General features: G+C 50.1%; 1 protein-coding gene across 4 annotated transcripts in view; it reads right to left on the bottom strand.

The window, feature by feature from the left end:
• The window catches only part of KCNQ2 (potassium voltage-gated channel, KQT-like subfamily, member 2), a 67,242-nt gene that overhangs the window by 49,265 nt on the left and 504 nt on the right, over positions 1-17,473 (bottom strand). The window lies entirely within an intron of this gene.

Below are 17,473 nucleotides of genomic sequence, written 5' to 3'. Positions count from 1 at the left end.
GCCTCAGAGGAGCCAGATGTCTGGAGGAAAACCCACAGTATTAATCAAGCCCATGCACCTGCCAGAAGAGTCTGTCTCTGCTGCGATTCAGCACTGCCGGGCTGAGGTTTTCTTTTAAAAACTTGGTGGGGAGAAATATATTCATGCAGCTGCAGAAAGGGTTCACAGGAGAGAATCCTAAAGACCACAGTGCAATTACAGTGCATTGGGAGGTAAATTAAGAGCATAAAATATTGGACATTTAAGTAATTCTTAAAACGCCTGCGCAGGCATTTACTCAGAGCACATTTATTGATTTTAATGTGAGGGAAAGTTGCTGTCTCATGCAATACCGGTATTATTCAGATTGAAATCTGAGCACTGCCTCTGTTCCATCCCACAGGGTATTCCCCCAAAAGAGCCTCTGCTTCCTCCCTACCTCTGAGAAAAGATTACTCGTGTACAGGAATACAAGCCTTCCTAATCTAACCTTTATCTGTACATGAATATCAAGTTATTTCTGCTTCTTAAGGGCAAAGCCCTGCTTTGCTGCAACACCTCAAGAAAAATAAATTAATTAAATTTAAGAAGGCGAGGGCATGCAGGAGTAAAAAATCCTCTTGCTGAGGTCAAGCTCCTTTGACTGACCTGTGCAAATCACTCGACTCAACTTAACTGAGCTCTAAAACCAGGTTAAAAGCAATATGTCCCTGTAAAATGTAATGCTGCTTCTCATCTAAACATTCCTTGAGGGAATGGGATATACAAAAATAGGCTCCGGTCTAATTGCAGATAGGAAGATTGTCTCAAAATGTGCAGGACTGGTTCCTGCTGCAGACAGGAATAGTAGCTGGTTTTTCAAAGGTCTGTCCCAGAATCAGCTGCTCAGCTGGAGCCCGAGGTTTCCTGCCTGCAAAGGACAAGCTCTGTCTCCCTGAGCTCCTTCAGCTCCGTTCTCCTGTCTCTGACTTTGCACTAGTTTTACGGCACCGAGAATTACAGCACCTCAAAAACGAGCATCCTCGCCCAGAGCATCCGCGGGGACCTGCCGACACAGAGGCTCTCAGCAGCCACGTGAACCATCTCGGACCCACAGCAGGCAACTAAACGGCTCAAAAGCCTTGTGTTGACTTTAAAAAAATCTCACTTTCCCCATGCGTCAACCCACGGTTTATGCTTCTGTAAAGGCAAGGCCCCAGAGCTGTGCTCTCAGGCTCCCTCCCAGCTAACAGCAAAGAAGGAGGGCCAAGATTTCGGCGGGTGTCGAAGGCACGTGGGTGCCCCAGCCACTTCCCAGGGTCCATCCCCAGTTTTGTGCCTCAACAATTAGAAGACAAGAACGTGGCTTCTCGGAGCCAGAGGCTAACGGATAACACAAAAGCGTAAAACACAAGCACTACGAAAGTGCTGCTAATTTCATTTGCTCATGAGTTTAATTAACTGAGTCTTGGGGAAAAGAAAGAAGTATTTGCAAACTGCCCGTATAATATGTCTTAGAGTTGGTTATTTCACCATCTGTTTAATTTTACTTCTCTTCTCCCAGCTAGTGATTAGGAAGGAGCTCAGAGCCAAGAAGCAGGAGAGCTGGTTCACAGCCTTTTGATTTTAGTCCCCAGAAGACGATGACCCCCAAGCTGGGTAAAAAAAAAAAAATGTACCCAGGAGAATCACAGGAGTGCTGCAATCAGCAGGACCACATTCCCTCTCTGCAACTCTCCCCCTCACACCAGTGCAAATCAGGAATAACCCCCCAAAAACTAAGGGGGCTGCACTGCCAAGAGAGAGGGTCTGGCTCACCCAGGTCCAAACCCTGCGATGCCCGAGGGACACCCATGTTTGGCACGCAGAAGAATGCAGGATTAGGTCCAACGACAAGAAATAAAAGGCCAGCAGCCAGTTTTGGAGCTCTGCATCCCTTCCCCACATCAGTAGGACAGTATGCTCCTCCACGGCAAAGGTGGCAGAATACGGCCCTGATGCTTTTCATGTCCGTGAAGCTGCTCCTGTTGGGATGGGAACGTTTCTGCTGGAAGTAACGCCTTGGCCATGTGGACAGGCAGGCCCAGAGGAGCTGCTCGGGGTGAAGGGATGCAAAACAAACCCAGATCTCCCGAGAGCTCAGGCTTAAAAAGGCAGCTCTCTCTTTAGCCCTAAAAGATTGCTGGAACAGCCAGTTATGCCGCAGGGAGGGGAGAGCATCACAACAGCTGCCAGTCAAGCTCCGTTTAACTTTGCCACTCATAACTATTTTGGGTCTTCTAGGAGCTGCAGCTCTGAATTCAAAGTCCTTTTCCACCAATCTCCCCTCTACAGCAGTAAAGTTTCCCTGAGCTGTAGCCAGATTCACCTCAGCCGTGCTGCTCCCTAAGAGCAACAGGGAGATCCTCCTGCTGCCACCCACGTCGGTGTCTCCTTTGCTCACAGCAGAGAACGGCCAGCTCGTGACACGAGTCCCGATGGGAGCGGGGCAGCCCCACCTGCACAGACAGCACTGGGTCTGCCAGGGCACAGCCTCTCCTTGCACCCAATTAATTAATCCCCAGCACCAACGGGCAATTAATCACTTCTGTTATCACTTGCTTCTTCTCTGGTGTGACTCAAATGCAGCAAGTGGGCAGCCAGGTGCGGATGGGAAAGCAGCCCTGAGTGCCGGGGGAGTGGGGGGGCGGCCCCCCATCATCAAGAGCCTTTTGCAAAGGGAGAGGCTGCCTGGAGAGCTAAACACCCCAGAGAGGAGGGGAAAGCCATGATCCTGCTGGAAGAAATAAAGGTAGCCTCAGTTAAAAGGGAGCCTCATTTTTTAAAGCCTTTCAGGCTGGGCAGCTTTGGGGGGGGGGGGGGCTCATTGCAATCAGGGCTGAGAGCCAGTGTGTGCAGACCAGGGCTTTTTGGCTCACCTGGAGACTTGCAAAGAAGGTGGCATTGCCTCATCCATAGCTCCCCAAAAACCTCCATCAGTGGAAGAGGGGAAGAACGATGCACATGTCCCGTCCCCCCCCAGTCCCTGCAGTGCAGCAGTCTGCAGGTCAGCACAACCCTTTAATTTCATTTAAGGCCACACTACCCAGTCAGTTCCCAAGCCCCATGCCTGGTCCTCACTGCTGCTGCTTGCAGCTACGAACCGGCTGGGAACCAGTCCCAGTCCCAGCACCACTCAGGTGGGTGAATGACCCTCTCCAGCCATTCTGGTCCCCAAGGCAGTGAGGCTCGTGCAGTCGCCCTGTCTGGCTGCCTCACTGTCTCTACCTAATATTTAGACCTGCTGGCCCATTTTCATCATATTTGCCAAAGAACGGAGAGCCAGTGATGGGCAGCAAGGAGAAGAGCACCCTGGTTTTGCCCCTCAGAAGAGGCTGCCATGCAAGCTTAGCGGGGCCAGCACACAGCAGCAAGCCCGAGAGAGCCACGAGCTCGCAGAAACCAGGTCCCCCAAGTTCCCCCGCTCAGCAAATGACAGGTTTGTTCCCTCTCCTTATTTCCCTGTGCCAGTAAACACAACAATAAATAGCAAGCTGCAGGAGGCAGATGATTGTGTGGTGAAAGGTGGAAAACATCTAAAAATGATTTAAAGCAGGGAGGAGAATAGGAAAAAGAGGGCTGCAGATTATATTCTCTGAGGAGGAGGAGCTGTTCGGCTGGTGAAAGGCAGCAGAAGCTGGCAAGGTTTTCCTGCCCACCCTGCAGCTCCTTGCTCTGGGCGATGCTCAGGTCCTCTGTGTGGGTCCCTCTTTGCAAAGGTCCCCAGACCCAGTCCCGACATGGGACCCCACCAGTTCCAGCCCCGGGATGGGAGCAAGGCCAGCACTGCAGGGGCTGGACCCACAGTCTTTTTAAAGCTCGTAACAGGGACACAGGGCATGGACACATTAAAGCTGAAGAGAGAATTATCTAGCTGCCATTTCCACACGCCGGTAAATCAAAGTCGATAGAAGCCATATGCTCTGCTGGGAAGCATCCATCTCGTTGCCAGGGAAACATCCTTCCCATTTAAAATGGCAGGCAAAGGCTTGCAAAAAACCTGCTTTTAACCCCCTTTTCTCAGGCACGATCCAAGTCCCCCGGCAGCTCCCCCAGCCCTGCGGCATCGTGCCGTACTGCTGCCTGGGAGAGCTGTCGCAGCTTAACTCAGGAGCGGGAGAAGGGAATGGTGCCTCTCCCATGGGATCCAGAGGAAATCAGACCCAGCCTGACAGCAGGGAGACCCTGCTTCCAATTTCCAGCTCACTCTCAAGCCAGTTTCCATGGTTTATTCCCTGGGAAAAATAGGGGATCACCTGCCTGGGTCATATCAAGCAGCTCTGCTCAGGGATGCTGCAGGTGCATGGTACAGACAGTGCCTGGCCAGGCACAGATGTGCCCAGCTGTGGGGCAAGGCACTTTTACAGCAAGGGAATAATCAACAGCAGGACCACGGCCTGGGTTACCACTGCTCAAATCCAGTCTCTTCCAAAGCAGCAGGTACCACCCAATTTCTTACAAGTAGCAAGCAAGAATCTGACCTTGGAAATTACGGCAATCTGCAGCCAGGGCTTCAGGCTCACGGAAATAACGATAAACCCATCATGGAGCTCAGCAGCTGGCTGGAGTCTGCAGCTGGTCCCGGGTCTCCTTCTCTGCATCTGTACCTTCTTGTTACTCCCTCTAAGCCGAACATATAGTCATTGCTCAGAAACGTAGCCAGGTTGGTTTGCCGGGGTCTCTGCCAGCTGATGGAGGAGACAACGATGGGGGTGTGGGAAGGGGCATCCCCAGAGCACAATCTGTAATCCGGCATTGCGGAAATCACGGCAGCAAATGCCCTCCAGCCTATTAATGCTAATGAATTTACATGCGATTTTGTTTTAGACGGAAGATACATACCAGCAACCACATGTGTACTAGGACAGAAAACTGGACATCCTCTTGCAAGGATGTTACTTCTCTATATTTACTTCCAATCTCAGCCTCTCATGACTTTTTTTTTGCCTTTTTTTTTAAACTCTTCTCATTTATTGTAAATCCCACAAGCAGATGAAGCCAACTGTTAAAGTACAGAAATGCAGTATTTTCTATTCTGATAAATAGCTCTGCTCTAACAACCTTTATAATGGAGATCAGAGACAATATTTAATAATTCAAACCTAGGAAGGCCTGACGGGACAATGATACATGCTGAAGTCTCCTTGTCTGTATGGGAAATGATTATTCCTGTTGGAGGAGGGAGAGGCTAGGGTTCCAGCATGGGGAACAGGGATGCTGGATTATGCCGCAGGCATCCCATGTCACTGAATTCCTCCGTACCTCTGCTCCCAAACTGGAAAACGGGCATAACGATTCCCCCCAGCACACAGGGGGACAGCTGAAGTTAAGCCCATGCATAGCTCAAGGCATGCCCGTGGCCCTCAGCAATGAATAAATCCTTCTAGAGTAGAATAAAGCCTGGCACAAAAACACTGCAAAGCACACCAGTAACCAAGGCTCGCATGGACCAGAGCCAACAACAGCATCTTAAATGACAGCACGAAGCCACCTGGGAGCACACAGGAGCAACGTCCTCCAGCACACGACACCAGGGCATGCCCAGCACCGCAGCCAAGGTGTTAGTCCTCCCCCGTATGACACCTCAAGGCAGTTGCTACAGTCCTAAATCCCTTTTCTTGGCTGCTAACCTGGCTCTTAACCCAGGTGGCAGCACAGCCAGTGCAAAGCCGGCAAGTAGACGCCGCAGCACGAATTCTCCATCAGGGCATCCTGCTCCTGCCAGAGCTAGGAAGGAGTCACCTTCACTCGGTGGCATCGGAGCAAGATCTCCCCGGCGACTCATCAGCCGGCTCCGAGATATGCTCGGGCTGTCTGGGAATTATGTCACCAGGCACTGTAAATATCAAATGGCCCTTTTATGATCCTGAGTGCTCCTTCCTACCTCCTTCTTGGCTCGGAGCCTCGCGAGTGGTCTGTGCTGTACGTCGAGGACACCGACAGTGATAAAAAGCAATGAATGGATAATAGCCAGGTAGTATTTTGAGTTACAGCATCATCAGCCTGCTGCTAAACCAAAGGAGGAGCAGCTCTCCATCCTGGTTGTGTAACTCAGGCTCACAGGACGTTCCCCGTAATTACAGGGCCTTTCCCTGCAGTCCCATGGGGGCCGTATGCTGCATTCATGAAAGGATGCTCAGAATTTAGCTTCCTCTCTAGCACATTTTTTTCAGTCTTCCCTAGAAACAGCAAAGAGCAAGAAGAAGCAGGGCGGGGGGGGGGGGGGGTTAATTAATCTTAATCTCTGCTGTGCTTTTAGCAAGTGAAAAATAAGTAAGCTGCCCCATCAGATCTGTGCGACCTTCCTGGGCTGCTCTAACAACCCCTGTGTTTCCCAGGTGGGGTGTACATCCCACCCGCCCACTGCAGCCGGCAGGGAATGCCATTGCAGGGTCGGGCTTGGCTCAGGCTCTTCATCCTGACTCACATCCCACGGGGATATGGCTGCAGGGTAGATGGGCCTCCCCAGCCACAGATGGGGGCTGGCAATCCATTAAACTTAATGAATTTCTCTGGGATTTTTAATAACCATCTGCTCCCATGTGGAGAAGGGCCAAAAGAGCAAGGCTAGGTAGGACTGGAACTCGTTTTGGAGGTTCAGCCCATTTCTCTGCAGGGAGCTGGGGCTTGGGCAGGTGCTCTCCACCGAGCACACACCCACAGCAGGCTTATTTGCTCTGCAGAGTGTTTGCAAAAAGGGGAGGAAAATGGCAAATTTGATGGAGGTGCTTCCCAGGTGCCCAAGTTCTTGCGTAGGGGTGGATGAAGCCCAGGCGACATCAAGCCCTGTCCTACTAGCAGGTCTCCCAGACGTGGCTGTTCCAAAGCACGGGGTGGAGACCTGAAGTTGGGATAGGTCTCGCCTACTTGTAGATGTCTACAACTCTATCTCCTGGTAGAAACAGTGGGACAGAGACAACTTTAGAGTCCCATTCACTTGTCTTATTCAGGCACTTTCATCACCTTTCCCTATACTCAACCTCAATTCGCTTTCCCCATACTAAGGCAGGTTAATCCAACGCCAACTTAAAACCAAGTTTCAGACCTACATGGTATTATTTTTCCTGGGCTCAGATGTGAGATCTACTGATTCACAGTCTAAGCCTCAGCAGCTCGATCTGTGCCATTTAGCACGACTCGAGATGCTCCCGTCACCCACAAACATGCATCGGGGGAGTGAAGGCTCAGGCCCTGGAGGGGCAGCTCAGAGGTGGTTTCAAATTATATCTGATTTCTGTTGCAGAAAAGAAAAAAAGCAGCAGCAGCAAAAGGTCAATGCAGAAATTCTTCCTACTGCTCATTAGCTGGTATGATAAGAGAGAAGCTGCTAAATAAGAATAGCATTAAAAACATCTACATGTTAAAGGGAAAACATGAAAAAGAAGAAAAGTTCAGTGCAAAATTCCGTGACTGCATGTCATGCTTGACAAATTACAGAGAAATTGTTCAGGAAATTCTCCTTTTCTCTAAGTCTTTTTCCTTCCTTACGAAAAAGCCAACCACAGTGATGTGCATCCAGTAGCCACAAGGACCAAACCACAAGGTCACATTAGCAAAGTCTCTTTAGTGCTGATACAGATTAAATGCATCAGTCCCTCAGGCTGTGGAGACAGAGCCCCCATGAAGTGCCAGCGATTTAGTTCAAGACATAATGACATGAGGACTTGTCCCTCTGGCTCAGGGTGATGCTTAATTGGGTGTAAAGTCAGCTTTTGGATGAACGTTGCCATTAGCACGCTGGCTTCTTTGCAGCTCCCCAGAGCTGTTACGTGAGGGGCTCTCCCTGCACCCCCAAACTCACATGCAGCGAGGCAGCTCTCTGCAAGGCCACCAAGCAAGCATGGGACGTCTCTGAAAAGGGCCATCCCAGGAGAAATGACACAGTGAAATTCCTCCAAACCTGGCAGCTCCTGCACTGGCAACGTCTTAGAGGAGCCCATCTGCATTTGCCCATGGCACCTCCAGTCCCTGCTCTGATACCAACGAAGAATTACAGCCACTCAAATAGCTCATCTCTCCTAAATAAGAAAAATCCCACCACCTGAAAACCCAACAGCATCAGCAAATCAACCTCAGGGGAGAAAAGGTACAAACCACATTTCCCCCTTGATCATGAGCCACTGTAGAGCAAGACTTGCTCCTGGACGTGAACACACAGTACGCTGTGTCCCTACGAGCTGTCCTAGCAGCTATGCAACCCCGAGATGGACAAACATCCCATGCAAATTCCTACCCATGCTCCAAACGGCCGTGCTCCTTCAGCCAGGAGAGATGGGATCAGCAGCACAAAGCTTCCAAACGATGGAGCCAGTTGGAGGGTTGGTTTTGCTGCTCATTCAAGCCTGGAGTCTTTATATAGAGTCAGGGCAGGATCCAAAAGCGGAAGAGAGACACCCACTCCCAGGGAGTGTAACACACACACACTGAAATAAATAGCTCCCTGCCTAAGAAGATGACTCAGGAATCTCACTAGTCCTTAAAGCACAAATCATTGCTAATAAATCCCAGGAAACTTGGAGCAAGGCCCAGCAAGAGGTTAACTAGACAAGGCATGGTATTTCCAGCCTTGCCAGACACAGAAGAGGAGGAAGGATGAATAAACACGTTATTAAACCAATGTTCAACACTGAATCAATGGCCACACCAGCCTGAGCCCATCATGCAGCCTACATGCTTCAAGAGCAATGGGTAGTCCTTATTACTGGGGGGAGGTTTTGTTTTTCACTGCCCCTCCTGGAAGCACTCAGGCTTAACCACCACACGGCTTGAAGCGGCAGGAGGCAACAGAGCCTCACTCCCTGTTTGTCCAGCTATAATATACAGATATTTATATTTAACTCCTTTGCTCTCCTCTTGAGCGAAAGATGGAGTGCTCTTCCATCCCTTATTACGTTCTTCAGATCAGGTAACGAACCTCCGAGCAAGCATAAACTCAATTAATGGCCAGTTCGAGACACTGAGGAGTGCAAAAGCCCATAAACATGCAGGAGAAAATCTCCCAGTGCTGCCATTTTGCTGCCACATATAACACTCAAACAGTGAGAAAGCCGATAAGCCCAATTCACAGCCCTCTACGTGCTGCATTCCTAATGAACAGCAAGACCACAACAAACTGCCCCAGTATGGGTGATCCATGTCCCAGGGAAGATGTGCCTTCATCCTCCCAGCCCAAAGTTAACTCTGCTGAGGTCCTCAGACTATGGGATTTCCCACTAAGATAGGCTGGCCCATGCCTCTGACAGTCTGCTCCAGCCAAAGGCAACCCCACTTTCTTTTGCAAACCCAAGGAGCATCAACAGAAACCAACCCGCCAGTTGAAAAGCAAATAAGAAGCCGGGAAAAGACTGTTAAAAAGTGGAACAAAGATAACATTTACCAGCAGTCTCCCAACAACTCCTTTATGCCTTTCATCTGTCTTGTCTGTTCAATACAATAAGTCCTTACAGCAGGGACTGGCTCTTTTTGGCTTGATGTACAGAACAGAAGCTTGTAGACTTCTATTTCCATTAGGGGTGCTTGCACACTGCTATAATACTAATGGAGTATTGTTTTCCCCTTGGTATTCATTTTAACTACTATTTGACTGAAGTTTTTCTTTTTCTTTCGCACGGTGTATTAGTTTTTCCAACCATATCAAACCAAAGTTGCAGCGAACACGCACAGCGGGTACCCAGACATAAGCTATTGCATTTACGCAAGAGACAGAGAAGGGGTGTACGTGAGTCACCTTTGAGTCAGGATTTCTGCTAGCTTCTTTTTTTCCTGGGCATCATAATAACTTTATAGAGAGTGACAGCGTACCTGTGGAAGCTGCTTTAGGATTGCCTGCCCTGCTGCGCTCATCCATTGCGGTGTGCGACAGCAGCTCAGCTATCGCCCCAGCCGTATTTTGCTTCGACACTCACCTCCCCGGGCTGGCAGAGCTCTAAACGAGAAAGCAGGACTTCCAGGCAGACCAGGGCTTGTTTACAAATGAGGCATTTGCGAATCCCTGGGAAATACCCTCCGGAAGGCAAAAATCTCTGCCTCTTTCAATCTTGCCCCAAAGAGATTGCCCCCCCAAGTGCCAGCCACGATAGACTCCTAGGATCCTCAGATGGAAAGCGGTCACCTCCTAACCCAAGCAGGGGCAGTCGTTCCCTCTGACCATGCCTGTCCTCTCATTTCTTTGCCCTGTCCCACCATCCCAGGGGAGGCATTAAAAGGAGGATCTCCAAATGAAGAAGACTGACCACTGGGGACTCCCCTCCAAGAGCCTGAACACAACTGTAGCTGCTTAGGAACTATAATCAGTATTCATAAGGCTTGATTACCTTCTGATTTCCCCTGGGTCTTGGGTTGCAGGTCCACAAGATTTGATCAGGATTTGCTATAAAGGTTCCTTTCTCAAAACCACTCCTCAAATACGGCTGAGTAAATGTGGATCTCAGATCCTGGTCATCCCATTTCAATGTGGATCAGCCCCATCTCTCACCTTGACGTTACCTGGCAGGGTGTCCACAGTGTAAATTCTGGCTCTGAACATCCCAGTTCCTACAGGCTGTGGCAGGAGGTGGGAGATGCCTCAACTCACTCCAGTTTTCGGTTTGAAATTGTCCCAGGCTCTGTCTTCTCTCCTCGTTGTCCAGACTCATCCCACCCAGCTTTCACCTAAGGTATGCAAGGGAACTTACCCTCCTTCTGTCATCAGAGAGACATGGGCATCTCCAGAAGGCAGACCTGCCCACTAAAGCCTACACTGAGGCTCCTATGGGATTTCTGCGAGGACCATCACCAGATTCAAGCTGAAAGCCCACTCCACCTGCAATGTCTGGACATTGCACATTCTGAAACAAATCAAGTGACTGCTCAGTCACAAGGCTTGCAAAGCCAAGGCTGCTGCTGCACCCGGCAATCCAAGTGACTCTGATGGAGCTTTAAATCACCTCCCTACAGCAGCAAGCGCGAGAGGCGAGAAGATCTCGCAAGTCTTCTGCTCCCCACACCTTGGAAAAGGCTGCCCTTTGACATCCAATCCGCTCAAAATAAAGTCAGTGGATGGATGCTTACAGACACCAAAGCTTTCCACACATCTAAAAAGCATATTAAGAGTCTGGAGCGATGCCGAAGACAGGCCAGAGAGAGTTCTGGAGGAACGCTCCAGTTTCCCTCATTTATTGGCAGTTAGACAGTCAAGAAGCCCTGGGGGCTGTAATAAAGCACCTCTCGCCATCCCAGCCAGCGGCTTGTGCGAGATACTCCCCAAACAACACTATATGTAATTAATTCAGTGCTTTAAAATGAATGCACGACACCCCCAAAACACCTTCAATCTAAGTGTCATAGGAGGCTGCATTCTCAGTTGATCCAGGATAAGGCCAGGAGAACCGCATGGGGAGCTGAGGTGACTCGCAGCTTCAGTGAGCTGATCAAGTAAGATCAAGGATCACACAACTTGTTCTTACTGGGGAAAAAAAACGACATTTTTCTTTTAATCTGGGCGGATGGGCACATCCACCAAGGGACCACATTTAAAGACCTACTCCTCTGGTCCTGGTGGGGCCACCTTTTGCCATAGGTGAGTGTCAGAGTAGCCCAAGTGGTTTTGGCTTGCAACTCGATTAGGAGCCATTTAAACATCTGATGGGGAAGGACCCAGCTGCATCGGCCAAACCACTGTGCCCAGTGTCCTTCTGCACGACCTGGTTTTGCTGTTGCGTGCTCACTAGTCAAATCACCTTGCAACACAGCTCTCCTCTAAATACATTCACGAAACTCAGTTTAAGACCACTACGGTAACCTGGTTTTGCAATGTGGTTGCTTTTTGACCACTGGGGGCTAAAAGCCATTGCACTATTCTGCAGCAACGCACATCTCAGTGTTGGAGACCTCCTCTCGCTTTGATGCATTGGGAACCGGGGATATCACACCAACAGAGACAGGCTCAGGTTTGCCTGAGAAGCATGCCATAGACAAAGTTTAATCCTTTATAGGAACCACTCTCCATCTTTCTCAGCAATCCTGTATCTACTCTACAGATTACATAGCATAAAAAGGGACTGGCACATCTCCCTGCCACCACAATTTCAAGAGGAATCTGTCCCTCAAGAACTAAGAAACCAGCTAAGCATTTGGGCTACCTTAAAAGGGATTATGCAGGGCTAAGTGTTTGCTGCTTAAATCCCAGAAGTCAAATACCAAACTTAGGTGCTTTTTATCCTCATAAGCCCCACTGATGCCTAACTGACAGGCAAACCCTCTGCCCTGCTCACCCTCTCACACCAAACGAATCACAATGTGTCTCACCTCAAACATCCCCTCCCTCTGCTGTAACGCAAAAAAAAAAAAATCAAGAAATCTCATTTTTGCTAACTGCATCTCTTTAAGCAATGCCCATCTTCCCTTTAGTATAGGATTTGGGGCTTGCTTTTTGGGTTATTCCCTCTTATAATAAATAGAGGCATAGCAAGACTCATCTGGTTGAGGTGTGTTGCAGCACAAAAAAGGAGGTCATCCGGAGGATCAGCTTGTTTTTCTTTTCCTTAATGTCAGTGTGGGGTGAATGTGACGACTGGAACGTGACACATTAAAGCGACTGAAATCAGGTTGCTCCCACCAAGCTCTGACTAAGCAGCTGGAGAGGAACTCGTGAGGCATCGCACCGTGAAGGTCTCCCTGGTCCCCAGGACGGACACAACCGCACGGCCGAGGGCATCAGAGCCGGAGGTCAAAGCCCAGCAGGTCCGTTAAACTTGGCACATATGGGAGATCTGTATTGGCCCCTTCATCCCACATACTCGACTAGGAGGAGGGGAGGAGAACCCAGGAGATCCCTGCACATCACTGGTGGATGGACTGAGTTTGGTGGCATTGTACTTGCCAGCAATATCCCTGTCTGGGGGTGAGGGCTTGCCATGAACCACCACCCCTCGGTGCTTGGGGATGGATAAATGAGACTGTCAAACTGAATTTACCCCTAATTAGCAAATGCTGTAAAACAAGTATGAAAAAAATCTAAGTGGAAAACAAAACAAAACATGAGGGCTGCCTAAAAACCCAACCCAGGCAGCAGAAAAATGGCTGGGTGTTCCCAGAGTCATTCAATCTGATGAAAAAAGATTATCTGGGAATGGATCTATATGAAATAACCGTGTTTTCATCAGTCCCTGAGGAGCAAAGGGAGTCACAAAATTGGCCGGACCTTCAGGGAAGCAACTGCATCAACTCTCCATCCTCCCACCACGCCAGCCGTGGCCATGCCAGGATGCGGGCAGTGCAGAGAGGAGACTTTCTGGAGAGAGAGGTGGCTTCTGGCTGGGTTAAAAGGGAAGAACAAATGGGATGGGGATGGCACAAGGAAATTTTAATAGAATTAGACAGGGAGGAAATGTTCTTCCTTATTATAATTTAAGTCCATGCACTTGCTTAATTAACTGAATGTATGGTGCACCGTATGCGGATAAAAAATGCACCCAAACTATTTTTAACGCAGTTAAAAAGACGCATTGAGGCTGTAAATTCAAAGTAGGAAATGCAAGAAATGCATTGGTCCTGAGCACGCAGCTTTAAAAGTGTCTGAATACAGGCTGTTTTCTTGCTGCTGCCCCAAATCCAGCCCCCACCTCTTCGGCTCAGAGACCAAACACACACAGCTCACACGGGATTGCGAAATGTGTCTCCAGACACATCGGGCTACAGGGATGCTCAGTGCAAGTAACTTATGCTGGCGCAGAAAACAGCAATCCCTCCTGAGGTAAGATGGCAGGTAGGGACAAAAACCACTTTCAAGTATCCCAGCCCTTCAAACCCAGCACCGCTGAGCACAGGACAGGTTACAATAACCAAGGTAAAAGGACTAGAGGAAAATATTTAAATTATTGCAAGAAAGAAAGTGGAAAATATTCAGAAGCAAAATGTCTCCCTGTGCAGAGAACTACCTCAAGATCTAAGTGCTGCTGCATCCCTCAAAAAGCCTGGCCTGCTATTTAGACACAGCTCAACTTTTCAAGTTTCAGTTCAACCTTGAACAGAATGAGGCCACGTGCTGCACTGCTAAGGTTTTGTCAAAAAAAAAAAAAGAGGAGGGGAGTGGGGGAAGAAAAGAAAGACGCTGAGAGAAATACTGGGAGAAGATGAGAGATAGGGGAGATTCAGCCCTCTGGGAGCCAGAGTTCACCTCCAGCCACGCTCAAAAATGGGACCCACCAGGCTCAGCTGTCCATGGGGCTGTGGAAAATATGTATAATATAGATAATCTGTATACACACACAGCTCCCATGAGCAGGTCACCCAGTTGTGTCAGGGTAGGAAGAGCTATTAAGTATAAAAAATGAATCACAACACAGAAATATAACATGGTGCTTTTGCTCACAAAGGTAACAGCGCTTTTACAGAGGCAACATCTGAGATGAGACCACGTTAATGAGTTTGGGGCTGGGGGGTGGGGGCTGCTCTGACTTTTCCTGGCTTCTTATGCATGAAATGGTGCAAAGAGGAATGAGCGACAAGAGTCAGAAGAGGTGGGAAAAGAAATCAGATGGATTGGATCTCAGATGCAGCACTGGAAATAAATGCAACTTGCACGGGCATCTCAAGGCAGCGCATCAATCGCCCGGTGCAATACCAGCCTGGGAGATGGGCCTCTGCAGATAGGCATTTATCAGAGGTACTTACACAGATGCACCTCTTGTATTTATTAAAACATTTCCATGCTGGAAGAGTCTCAATAGTTTGCGTCTTGGCATTTGGGTGCAGGGAGGCTGCCTGAACAGCACAGCAGCCCCAGAGCAGCTCCACACCTAGAAATGCAGCTGGGTCTATAAGCATCTCTACAAGCTCAAACCCAACCTTGCAGGGTCACAAACTCATTCACACTGGAAACAGGCCCTAAATCTTCATGCGAGAAAGTCCCTGTGAGTAGCAGGAGAAGAGAAATAGGGGTGCTGGCAGATGGGGTCGGGGTGGAGGGGCTGAGCGGTGCCCAGCCCGAGACAGCAGCAGGACAGGGCTCCCTCAGCCACAGCCTTCTTCAGGACTCCCACTCCTGCGGCACGAAGGCTAAAAAGGTGCTTTTGTGCTCAAGGCTTTGGCACAAAATGGGGGTTTGGGCAGGAGGAGACGGCGTGACCCCAATAGCGCAGGTAGGGCACTGCGCCGGCCATCAGGACATCAGGGGTGGCTCCAGCAATCCCATACAAACTTTATGACCTTGAGCCAGTCTCTTCAGCCTCCCATATCTTTGAATAAGCAGCCACTAAGCTTTTTATCTGTCTTGCCTGTCTGGATTACAGACTTCTAGTTAGAGAAGCCCAGGAAAGCCCTTCCCTGCCCCATTCAAACACATACAGATCTAGCACAGGCCATGCCAGGCTCACCCAGGCAGCAAAGGGCTATAACTGGTGCATGGACTTCTTCTGGTGACTTTGTATGATGTTTACCATATCCTTCAGCTCTTTAAATAATATATTAGCAAACTGCCAAGGCTAAACCTATCATATGTATAGTTCGGAAGACTGGAGTCCATATAACTTCCCGATACACCGTAAAAAATTAATTACAGCCCCGATGCTTCACAGACACTGGTGCAATTACCACCTCAGCCCTGAATTCAGCCTCCATTTCCAGACAGACGCATGGGTGGGGGTCAGAGGATGGTTTCACAGTGGTTACATCTCCCGGCTGCTTGGGCATCCACCCCAGGGTGATCTAAGGGAGGCCACGCAGCTCCCAGCACATCCCAAACCAGCGGTTTCTAATCGGAGGGCACGGCTCCATGTGGTGTCACAGCAGGTACAAGCAGAGTCACAAGCCCAGGAGAAATGCAGCTGCTTGGGCTGGGGGAGGAGACACCGGGGGGGATGCAGCTATACGTATACGCATATACATATACAGCTACACGTATACAGCGAGACCCAAAGGGCACCCCAGCCTGGCACTGGGGACAGGGCATTCGCAGGGGAGTGAGCCCTGGCAGGAGGTCAGTTTGGGATGCCCCCGCTCTTGCTCCATGAGGATTACCGTCTGCCCAAGCAAATGCCACCGCAGAGAGCCAAACAGGTCAGAAGTTAAGACAGAGCAGCTGAAGAAGCCAAAGAAGCTTCTAAAGCCCTCACAGTCAGGGCTAGCCCTGCCGCTTGCCATTTGGTTTTCAGCCCCTTCCATCTCTGTCATTGTCACCCCAGTGCCCCCAAGCTGGGCTCTCACCTGGATTTAACAGCACACAGCACACGCTGCACACAACATCCCCCCATCCTCGGCACACACACAGGCAAGCACCCAGCTCGCAACGTGAACGCTCGGCCCCTCCACACGATTCTGGAGGATTTTTGCGACACAAGCCACCCACAACTCCAGAGGATGGCCCTGAGCGTGGAAGATGCTCAGGACTCCCAGCGCTGGACTTCACACTCCTCATCGTTGCTGCAACGGAGCTCCAGAGATGCTCCCTCTTGTCCTCTCCCATTTCCCCAGGGGGACGAGCTCCCCACAAGGACCCCAACTCGCTGCAGCGCACGACAAAGCTCCCGCTTCCACCCCGCCAGCATTTCACCTCTGGCTGGACTCGCCAACATCTCCCTGGAAGGCCTCAACGTACAAAATGGCTGAGGACCAGAAAGCATAACCCAACACCTTTATCTGAGAATAGCATAACAGCAAAAGGATGGGGGGGGGGGGGGAAAAAAAAAAAACCCCCAAAAAATCCTCTTGCCGGGGCTGCCAAAGGCCCTAACCATGCTGAAAAAACGCACAAACAAAAAAACCCAAACACATCGGCACCAAGGGAACGAGCACCCCAGCCTGAGCCCAGGCCTGCAGAAGAGCCTGGTGGGACTGTGGAAAGTCCCAGAGGGAAGGGAGTTGCAGTAACACAGCAATTTATCTTGACCCTCCCTTTGCGATCCTCTGAACAACGGGAAATCATCTGCTCTTCCCTATGCAGCAGTGCCTTCAGATATGGCCATCTTTCTGCCAAACGGTGGGTCAGATGTGGCCATTTCTGGCTAAAAAAATGGGGTGGCAGAGGGAAAATGTGTACCCTGGGACTGCTCCTTTGTTTACCGCTCCATCGCTGTGCAGTCTGGAAGCCTCAGACACTGATTAGCATTTCTTTCTAGACACATCTCCAATACAGCCGCTTCCCAACCGGGGGGACAAGAAATACCTCCAGAACCCAGCGCAGAGCCACAAAACCAACCCCCGGCCCCAAACCCTTTGCAGCCACGCAGCAGGCAAAGATGGGGCTGGGGGAGAAGAAGCGCTTTGAGGGGGGAGGAGGAGGGAAGGAGAGACAGTGCCTGAGCAGAGCTTTTTTGTTCCTCATCTCCCAGCATTGCTATGGTGATTTCAAGCAAGACGGAGGAACAGTCCCTACCCAGCACTCCCGCTGCTCCAGCCCCCTGCACCCACCGCAGGAGCGGGTGGGGATGGGGGGGACACACACAGGGGACCGGTACATCGCACCTCTCCGGAGGAATCCACCCCCCCCAGCTCTGCAGGG

Source organism: Haliaeetus leucocephalus, unplaced genomic scaffold (genome assembly GCF_000737465.1).
Source record: "Haliaeetus leucocephalus isolate CR32 unplaced genomic scaffold, Haliaeetus_leucocephalus-4.0 Scaffold273, whole genome shotgun sequence".
Classification (NCBI taxonomy): Eukaryota; Metazoa; Chordata; class Aves; order Accipitriformes; family Accipitridae; genus Haliaeetus; species Haliaeetus leucocephalus.
Note: the sequence above shows the minus strand (reverse complement) of the source record. Positions and strands in the feature narration are given on the sequence as shown.